General features: G+C 51.4%; 14 non-coding genes across 14 annotated transcripts; 4 read left to right on the top strand and 10 right to left on the bottom strand.

Annotated features, from left to right (window-relative positions):
* Window positions 1-208: 208 nt before the first annotated feature.
* On the bottom strand, window positions 209-281 carry trnav-aac (transfer RNA valine (anticodon AAC)). The gene has a single exon. It is a non-coding gene; the product is annotated as a tRNA-Val (tRNA).
* A 244-nt stretch (window positions 282-525) lies between these two features.
* Window positions 526-598, bottom strand: trnav-cac (transfer RNA valine (anticodon CAC)). Its single transcript has one exon. It is a non-coding gene; the product is annotated as a tRNA-Val (tRNA).
* A 627-nt stretch (window positions 599-1,225) lies between these two features.
* On the top strand, window positions 1,226-1,298 carry trnar-ucg (transfer RNA arginine (anticodon UCG)). Its single transcript has one exon. It is a non-coding gene; the product is annotated as a tRNA-Arg (tRNA).
* Window positions 1,299-2,089: 791 nt separating this feature from the next.
* trnav-aac (transfer RNA valine (anticodon AAC)) lies at window positions 2,090-2,162 on the bottom strand. Its single transcript has one exon. It is a non-coding gene; the product is annotated as a tRNA-Val (tRNA).
* Window positions 2,163-2,406: 244 nt separating this feature from the next.
* On the bottom strand, window positions 2,407-2,479 carry trnav-cac (transfer RNA valine (anticodon CAC)). Its single transcript has one exon. It is a non-coding gene; the product is annotated as a tRNA-Val (tRNA).
* A 626-nt stretch (window positions 2,480-3,105) lies between these two features.
* On the top strand, window positions 3,106-3,178 carry trnar-ucg (transfer RNA arginine (anticodon UCG)). The gene has a single exon. It is a non-coding gene; the product is annotated as a tRNA-Arg (tRNA).
* A 791-nt stretch (window positions 3,179-3,969) lies between these two features.
* Window positions 3,970-4,042, bottom strand: trnav-aac (transfer RNA valine (anticodon AAC)). The gene has a single exon. It is a non-coding gene; the product is annotated as a tRNA-Val (tRNA).
* Window positions 4,043-4,286: 244 nt separating this feature from the next.
* trnav-cac (transfer RNA valine (anticodon CAC)) lies at window positions 4,287-4,360 on the bottom strand. Its single transcript has one exon. It is a non-coding gene; the product is annotated as a tRNA-Val (tRNA).
* A 616-nt stretch (window positions 4,361-4,976) lies between these two features.
* trnar-ucg (transfer RNA arginine (anticodon UCG)) lies at window positions 4,977-5,049 on the top strand. Its single transcript has one exon. It is a non-coding gene; the product is annotated as a tRNA-Arg (tRNA).
* A 791-nt stretch (window positions 5,050-5,840) lies between these two features.
* On the bottom strand, window positions 5,841-5,913 carry trnav-aac (transfer RNA valine (anticodon AAC)). Its single transcript has one exon. It is a non-coding gene; the product is annotated as a tRNA-Val (tRNA).
* A 244-nt stretch (window positions 5,914-6,157) lies between these two features.
* On the bottom strand, window positions 6,158-6,232 carry trnav-cac (transfer RNA valine (anticodon CAC)). Its single transcript has one exon. It is a non-coding gene; the product is annotated as a tRNA-Val (tRNA).
* A 616-nt stretch (window positions 6,233-6,848) lies between these two features.
* On the top strand, window positions 6,849-6,921 carry trnar-ucg (transfer RNA arginine (anticodon UCG)). Its single transcript has one exon. It is a non-coding gene; the product is annotated as a tRNA-Arg (tRNA).
* A 791-nt stretch (window positions 6,922-7,712) lies between these two features.
* Window positions 7,713-7,785, bottom strand: trnav-aac (transfer RNA valine (anticodon AAC)). The gene has a single exon. It is a non-coding gene; the product is annotated as a tRNA-Val (tRNA).
* A 244-nt stretch (window positions 7,786-8,029) lies between these two features.
* On the bottom strand, window positions 8,030-8,102 carry trnav-cac (transfer RNA valine (anticodon CAC)). Its single transcript has one exon. It is a non-coding gene; the product is annotated as a tRNA-Val (tRNA).
* Between the last annotated feature and the right edge of the window lie 637 nt (window positions 8,103-8,739).

The following is an 8,739-nucleotide window of genomic DNA, read 5'->3' on the forward strand; positions in this document are numbered from 1 at the left end:
CTTGTCCGCCATGAGCATTAAGTCAGGGGTGCCGTCCTGTTTTGATTTTGATTGTTGTGGCATGGAAAGCCCTTTGAGACTGTAAACAGTGATACTGGGCTCTAAATAAACTTGGAACTTAGACTTAAACTCAAACACCTTCTCCCACAGGAAGCGGCTGCAATCTACGTGTGTGAGCACTATACTCCGTCTCGCAAAAAGCAGAACCTGTTTCCGCCCGGTTTCGAACCGGGGACCTTTCGCGTGTTAGGCGAACGTGATGACCACTACACTACGGAAACCTGGCATGAGGGGCCTAGAGAGGGCGGCTCGCCGGGTCTGGCTCAGGCCTGCCGCGAAGGCCGCCTGCTTGGCGGACGAGGCTCGGGACGAGCTGGGGTGGTGGAAAGCCAAATATCTGCGGCGTCAAAGATCTAGAAGAAAGGAGGGCGTTTGTCGTGTGGGTCTTTCACTGTTACGCCCGCTGCCCTCACCCTGAGTAGGCTCCTTCGGTGCAGACAGGGCTGCAAGCATTGCCAAAAGGACTGTTTCTGCCCGGTTTCGAACCGGGGACCTTTCGCGTGTGAGGCGAACGTGATAACCACTACACTACAGAAACTGCAAAGGGCGCCCCGGGAGTCGGCTCGTTCGCTGCACTGGACGACGTTACTGAAGTCGCCGGAGACGCCAGAGTCGCCGCCGCCAGCTGCGTGTCAAGCTGGAGGCTGGAGACCTTGCTAATGCTAATCTATGTACCTCAAGCTGGCTGTCATTTAGCTGGCTTCTTGCCAGACCAAGCCACGTGTAACCATTCTCCTCGAGATGACTCTGTTTCCTCTTTTGTGTACGTGGTTCAGACGGCATGTGCGTGATTCTGTATGTGTGTGGATACAGACGTTTGCGCACGGCTCATTTGTGTAGTCGGTTGTCTGCTAGTGTGGTTATCTGTTAGCTTCCTCATTGCTGCGTGTTTTGTGTTTCTGATTCGGATCGTCACGCGGTGGAATTTCGCCAAGCATGATGGAATTGAGCTGGGCTTCTTGCAGCTGCATTTGGATTTCCATTCTGCTTCCTCAGAGGTTGTGCCCACTGCAGTTTGAACTAGCATTCCTCGCTCCACTTGGACACGACGCGCCGACTGAAGAAGTGACCCCGAGTTTGGCTGCCTGGCAGTTTCTATGGATCCTTAAAATGAAACAAAGGCTTGGCTGCCGTGCTCTTTGGCGTCCTGCGCGGCCCTCCTGTAGACCACGTGGCCTAATGGACAAGGCGTCTGACTTCGGATCAGAAGACTGAGGGTTCGAGTCCCTTCGTGGTTGCCTTTACGCTGTGCTAGTGCCTGTGCTTGCTGACCGGCGCAGTTGTGCCGGCGGTTTTGAAGTTCACCGAACCCCTGCCAGCAATACGCAGGCTCCTGTTGTGTAACTGCTCTGATATTGCTTACTGCTTAGCTGGGTGAAAAAATGGCTAACGGGCTCCCTGGTGCAATGAGCACACACGCACCTTAAAACTCACCACTGGAAAATTAGAACATAAATGGCGCCAAACTAATTTGGTAGTATTCCAGTTAGCATGGAAGGAGAGCCTCCTGGGCGATAGAAAAGCTCTTAGTGCCAGACGAGAGACAGCAGCTTAATAAAATTGAGGAATGTGTAAAGGATATTAGGCACTAGATGCTTACTAACTTCCTCTCGCTTAACTCTGAAAAGACAGAAATACTTGTGCTAGGACCACATGCAGCTAGGAGTAAGCTTTCTGATCACATAGTAACTCTGGATGGCCTTTCTTTTTCATCATGTGCAGCAGCAAAAGACCTATTGTACACCTTTCCTCTCTCTGTGGTCCTTCTCAAGATTTCTCCCATTTTCCCATTTCCCGTTTGGGTTTTTGGGGAGTTTTTTTCTTGTCCGCCATGAGCATTAAGTCAGGGGTGCCGTCCTGTTTTGATTTTGATTGTTGTGGCATGGAAAGCCCTTTGAGACTGTAAACAGTGATACTGGGCTCTAAATAAACTTGGAACTTAGACTTAAACTCAAACACCTTCTCCCACAGGAAGCGGCTGCAATCTACGTGTGTGAGCACTATACTCCGTCTCGCAAAAAGCAGAACCTGTTTCCGCCCGGTTTCGAACCGGGGACCTTTCGCGTGTTAGGCGAACGTGATGACCACTACACTACGGAAACCTGGCATGAGGGGCCTAGAGAGGGCGGCTCGCCGGGTCTGGCTCAGGCCTGCCGCGAAGGCCGCCTGCTTGGCGGACGAGGCTCGGGACGAGCTGGGGTGGTGGAAAGCCAAATATCTGCGGCGTCAAAGATCTAGAAGAAAGGAGGGCGTTTGTCGTGTGGGTCTTTCACTGTTACGCCCGCTGCCCTCACCCTGAGTAGGCTCCTTCGGTGCAGACAGGGCTGCAAGCATTGCCAAAAGGACTGTTTCTGCCCGGTTTCGAACCGGGGACCTTTCGCGTGTGAGGCGAACGTGATAACCACTACACTACAGAAACTGCAAAGGGCGCCCCGGGAGTCGGCTCGTTCGCGCACTGGACGACGTTACTGAAGTCGCCGGAGACGCCAGAGTCGCCGCCGCCAGCTGCGTGTCAAGCTGGAGGCTGGAGACCTTGCTAATGCTAATCTATATACCTCAAGCTGGCTGTCATTTAGCTGGCTTCTTGCCAGACCAAGCCACGTGTAACCATTCTCCTCGAGATGACTCTGTTTCCTCTTTTGTGTACGTGGTTCAGACGGCATGTGCGTGATTCTGTATGTGTGTGGATACAGACGTTTGCGCACGGCTCATTTGTGTAGTCGGTTGTCTGCTAGTGTGGTTATCTGTTAGCTTCCTCATTGCTGCGTGTTTTGTGTTTCTGATTCGGATCGTCACGCGGTGGAATTTCGCCAAGCTTGATGGAATTGAGCTGGGCTTCTTGCAGCTGCATTTGGATTTCCATTCTGCTTCCTCAGAGGTTGTGCCCACTGCAGTTTGAACTAGCATTCCTCGCTCCACTTGGACACGACGCGCCGACTGAAGAAGTGACCCCGAGTTTGGCTGCCTGGCAGTTTCTATGGATCCTTAAAATGAAACAAAGGCTTGGCTGCCGTGCTCTTTGGCGTCCTGCGCGGCCCTCCTGTAGACCACGTGGCCTAATGGACAAGGCGTCTGACTTCGGATCAGAAGACTGAGGGTTCGAGTCCCTTCGTGGTTGCCTTTACGCTGTGCTAGTGCCTGTGCTTGCTGACCGGCGCAGTTGTGCCGGCGGTTTTGAAGTTCACCGAACCCCTGCCAGCAATACGCAGGCTCCTGTTGTGTAACTGCTCTGATATTGCTTACTGCTTAGCTGGGTGAAAAAATGGCTAACGGGCTCCCTGGTGCAATGAGCACACACGCACCCTAAAACTTACCACTGGAAAATTAGAACATAAATGGCGCCAAACTAATTTGGTAGTATTCCAGTTAGCATGGAAGGAGAGCCTCCTGGGCGATAGAAAAGCTCTTAGTGCCAGACGAGAGACAGCAGCTTAATAAAATTGAGGAATGTGTAAAGGATATTAGGCACTAGATGCTTACTAACTTCCTCTCGCTTAACTCTGAAAAGACAGAAATACTTGTGCTAGGACCACATGCAGCTAGGAGTAAGCTTTCTGATCACATAGTAACTCTGGATGGCCTTTCTTTTTCATCATGTGCAGCAGCAAAAGACCTATTGTACACCTTTCCTCTCTCTGTGGTCCTTCTCAAGATTTCTCCCATTTTCCCATTTCCCGTTTGGGTTTTTGGGGAGTTTTTTTCTTGTCCGCCATGAGCATTAAGTCAGGGGTGCCGTCCTGTTTTGATTTTGATTGTTGTGGCATGGAAAGCCCTTTGAGACTGTAAACAGTGATACTGGGCTCTAAATAAACTTGGAACTTAGACTTAAACTCAAACACCTTCTCCCACAGGAAGCGGCTGCAATCTACGTGTGTGAGCACTATACTCCGTCTCGCAAAAAGCAGAACCTGTTTCCGCCCGGTTTCGAACCGGGGACCTTTCGCGTGTTAGGCGAACGTGATGACCACTACACTACGGAAACCTGGCATGAGGGGCCTAGAGAGGGCGGCTCGCCGGGTCTGGCTCAGGCCTGCCGCGAAGGCCGCCTGCTTGGCGGACGAGGCTCGGGACGAGCTGGGGTGGTGGAAAGCCAAATATCTGCGGCGTCAAAGATCTAGAAGAAAGGAGGGCGTTTGTCGTGTGGGTCTTTCACTGTTACGCCCGCTGCCCTCACCCTGAGTAGGCTCCTTCGGTGCAGACAGGGCTGCAAGCATTGCCAAAAGGACTGTTTCTGCCCGGTTTCGAACCGGGGACCTTTCGCGTGTGAGGCGAACGTGATAACCACTACACTACACTACACGCCCCGGGAGTCGGCTCGTTCGCGCACTGGACGACGTTACTGAAGTCGCCAGAGACGCCAGAGTCGCCGCCGCCAGCTGCGTGTCAAGCTGGAGGCTGGAGACCTTGCTAATGCTAATCTATATACCTCAAGCTGGCTGTCATTTAGCTGGCTTCTTGCCAGACCAAGCCACGTGTAACCATTCTCCTCGAGATGACTCTGTTTCCTCTTTTGTGTACGTGGTTCAGACGGCATGTGCGTGATTCTGTATGTGTGTGGATACAGACGTTTGCGCACGGCTCATTTGTGTAGTCGGTTGTCTGCTAGTGTGGTTATCTGTTAGCTTCCTCATTGCTGCGTGTTTTGTGTTTCTGATTCGGATCGTCACGCGGTGGAATTTCGCCAAGCTTGATGGAATTGAGCTGGGCTTCTTGCAGCTGCATTTGGATTTCCATTCTGCTTCCTCAGAGGTTGTGCCCACTGCAGTTTGAACTAGCATTCCTCGCTCCACTTGGACACGACGCGCCGACTGAAGAAGTGACCCCGAGTTTGGCTGCCTGGCAGTTTCTATGGATCCTTAAAATGAAACAAAGGCTTGGCTGCCGTGCTCTTTGGCGTCCTGCGCGGCCCTCCTGTAGACCACGTGGCCTAATGGACAAGGCGTCTGACTTCGGATCAGAAGACTGAGGGTTCGAGTCCCTTCGTGGTTGCCTTTACGCTGTGCTAGTGCCTGTGCTTGCTGACCGGCGCAGTTGTGCCGGCGGTTTTGAAGTTCACCGAACCCCTGCCAGCAATACGCAGGCTCCTGTTGTGTAACTGCTCTGATATTGCTTACTGCTTAGCTGGGTGAAAAAATGGCTAACGGGCTCCCTGGTGCAATGAGCACACACGCACCTTAAAACTCACCACTGGAAAATTAGAACATAAATGGTGCCAAACTAATTTGGTAGTATTCCAGTTAGCATGGAAGGAGAGCCTCCTGGGCGATAGAAAAGCTCTTAGTGCCAGACGAGAGACAGCAGCTTAATAAAATTGAGGAATGTGTAAAGGATATTAGGCACTAGATGCTTACTAACTTCCTCTCGCTTAACTCTGAAAAGACAGAAATACTTGTGCTAGGACCACATGCAGCTAGGAGTAAGCTTTCTGATCACATAGTAACTCTGGATGGCCTTTCTTTTTCATCATGTGCAGCAGCAAAAGACCTATTGTACACCTTTCCTCTCTCTGTGGTCCTTCTCAAGATTTCTCCCATTTTCCCATTTCCCGTTTGGGTTTTTGGGGAGTTTTTTTCTTGTCCGCCATGAGCATTAAGTCAGGGGTGCCGTCCTGTTTTGATTTTGATTGTTGTGGCATGGAAAGCCCTTTGAGACTGTAAACAGTGATACTGGGCTCTAAATAAACTTGGAACTTAGACTTAAACTCAAACACCTTCTCCCACAGGAAGCGGCTGCAATCTACGTGTGTGAGCACTATACTCCGTCTCGCAAAAAGCAGAACCTGTTTCCGCCCGGTTTCGAACCGGGGACCTTTCGCGTGTTAGGCGAACGTGATGACCACTACACTACGGAAACCTGGCATGAGGGGCCTAGAGAGGGCGGCTCGCCGGGTCTGGCTCAGGCCTGCCGCGAAGGCCGCCTGCTTGGCGGACGAGGCTCGGGACGAGCTGGGGTGGTGGAAAGCCAAATATCTGCGGCGTCAAAGATCTAGAAGAAAGGAGGGCGTTTGTCGTGTGGGTCTTTCACTGTTACGCCCGCTGCCCTCACCCTGAGTAGGCTCCTTCGGTGCAGACAGGGCTGCAAGCATTGCCAAAAGGACTGTTTCTGCCCGGTTTCGAACCGGGGACCTTTCGCGTGTGAGGCGAACGTGATAACCACTACACTACACTACAACGCCCCGGGAGTCGGCTCGTTCGCGCACTGGACGACGTTACTGAAGTCGCCAGAGACGCCAGAGTCGCCGCCGCCAGCTGCGTGTCAAGCTGGAGGCTGGAGACCTTGCTAATGCTAATCTATATACCTCAAGCTGGCTGTCATTTAGCTGGCTTCTTGCCAGACCAAGCCACGTGTAACCATTCTCCTCGAGATGACTCTGTTTCCTCTTTTGTGTACGTGGTTCAGACGGCATGTGCGTGATTCTGTATGTGTGTGGATACAGACGTTTGCGCACGGCTCATTTGTGTAGTCGGTTGTCTGCTAGTGTGGTTATCTGTTAGCTTCCTCATTGCTGCGTGTTTTGTGTTTCTGATTCGGATCGTCACGCGGTGGAATTTCGCCAAGCTTGATGGAATTGAGCTGGGCTTCTTGCAGCTGCATTTGGATTTCCATTCTGCTTCCTCAGAGGTTGTGCCCACTGCAGTTTGAACTAGCATTCCTCGCTCCACTTGGACACGACGCGCCGACTGAAGAAGTGACCCCGAGTTTGGCTGCCTGGCAGTTTCTATGGATCCTTAAAATGAAACAAAGGCTTGGCTGCCGTGCTCTTTGGCGTCCTGCGCGGCCCTCCTGTAGACCACGTGGCCTAATGGACAAGGCGTCTGACTTCGGATCAGAAGACTGAGGGTTCGAGTCCCTTCGTGGTTGCCTTTACGCTGTGCTAGTGCCTGTGCTTGCTGACCGGCGCAGTTGTGCCGGCGGTTTTGAAGTTCACCGAACCCCTGCCAGCAATACGCAGGCTCCTGTTGTGTAACTGCTCTGATATTGCTTACTGCTTAGCTGGGTGAAAAAATGGCTAACGGGCTCCCTGGTGCAATGAGCACACACGCACCTTAAAACTCACCACTGGAAAATTAGAACATAAATGGCGCCAAACTAATTTGGTAGTATTCCAGTTAGCATGGAAGGAGAGCCTCCTGGGCGATAGAAAAGCTCTTAGTGCCAGACGAGAGACAGCAGCTTAATAAAATTGAGGAATGTGTAAAGGATATTAGGCACTAGATGCTTACTAACTTCCTCTCGCTTAACTCTGAAAAGACAGAAATACTTGTGCTAGGACCACATGCAGCTAGGAGTAAGCTTTCTGATCACATAGTAACTCTGGATGGCCTTTCTTTTTCATCATGTGCAGCAGCAAAAGACCTATTGTACACCTTTCCTCTCTCTGTGGTCCTTCTCAAGATTTCTCCCATTTTCCCATTTCCCGTTTGGGTTTTTGGGGAGTTTTTTTCTTGTCCGCCATGAGCATTAAGTCAGGGGTGCCGTCCTGTTTTGATTTTGATTGTTGTGGCATGGAAAGCCCTTTGAGACTGTAAACAGTGATACTGGGCTCTAAATAAACTTGGAACTTAGACTTAAACTCAAACACCTTCTCCCACAGGAAGCGGCTGCAATCTACGTGTGTGAGCACTATACTCCGTCTCGCAAAAAGCAGAACCTGTTTCCGCCCGGTTTCGAACCGGGGACCTTTCGCGTGTTAGGCGAACGTGATGACCACTACACTACGGAAACCTGGCATGAGGGGCCTAGAGAGGGCGGCTCGCCGGGTCTGGCTCAGGCCTGCCGCGAAGGCCGCCTGCTTGGCGGACGAGGCTCGGGACGAGCTGGGGTGGTGGAAAGCCAAATATCTGCGGCGTCAAAGATCTAGAAGAAAGGAGGGCGTTTGTCGTGTGGGTCTTTCACTGTTACGCCCGCTGCCCTCACCCTGAGTAGGCTCCTTCGGTGCAGACAGGGCTGCAAGCATTGCCAAAAGGACTGTTTCTGCCCGGTTTCGAACCGGGGACCTTTCGCGTGTGAGGCGAACGTGATAACCACTACACTACAGAAACCGCAGGCTACATCACCTGCAAGAGCCCCATGCTAACATTCTAAGAAAATTCCAGAAAATTAACTGCTCAGTTCCTGTTGTGGTTACCTTCACTCTGTGCCTGTGCATTTGCTTACATAACAGTGCAATGAAACAGTTCTGCCAGTGGTTTTGAAGTCACTGAACCCCTGCTAGCCATGCTCATCTAGGCAGGCTACTTAACCTGCCAGAGCACCATGCTAACATCCCAGGCTAGAGTTCCTGCTGTTTGCCTATTCTTATATTACCTCCCACTTGAGCTAGTTAGGTGAAATGCAGGTTTTCTTAGCATGGTGGAAGATTCTCCTCCCTAAAAAAGACCTTCTCCTAACATGAAGAGGCACTTTGAGGAGGACTATGGAGAAATATCGTGGAGACAAACAGCAAGTCTTCTGACATTTGGCACATGTCTTTTATTTTATGTTCATGCCAGCCTAATGCGTGCCTGTTGTGTTGGACAAGGTCAGCAAAGTAACCTTTGCTGCCTTTGTTATGAATCAGGCATGGTGAACACACTCTCCCAACCATTGCATGTCACCTGTAAGGTTGGATGGCATTCCTTTTGAGACTGGGCTGAATTTTTTGAACAAGTCCTGGCTGCGTGGAAAAACAGCAAATGC

Source organism: Chanos chanos, chromosome 16, assembly GCF_902362185.1.
Source record: "Chanos chanos chromosome 16, fChaCha1.1, whole genome shotgun sequence".
Lineage (NCBI taxonomy): Eukaryota > Metazoa > Chordata > Actinopteri > Gonorynchiformes > Chanidae > Chanos > Chanos chanos.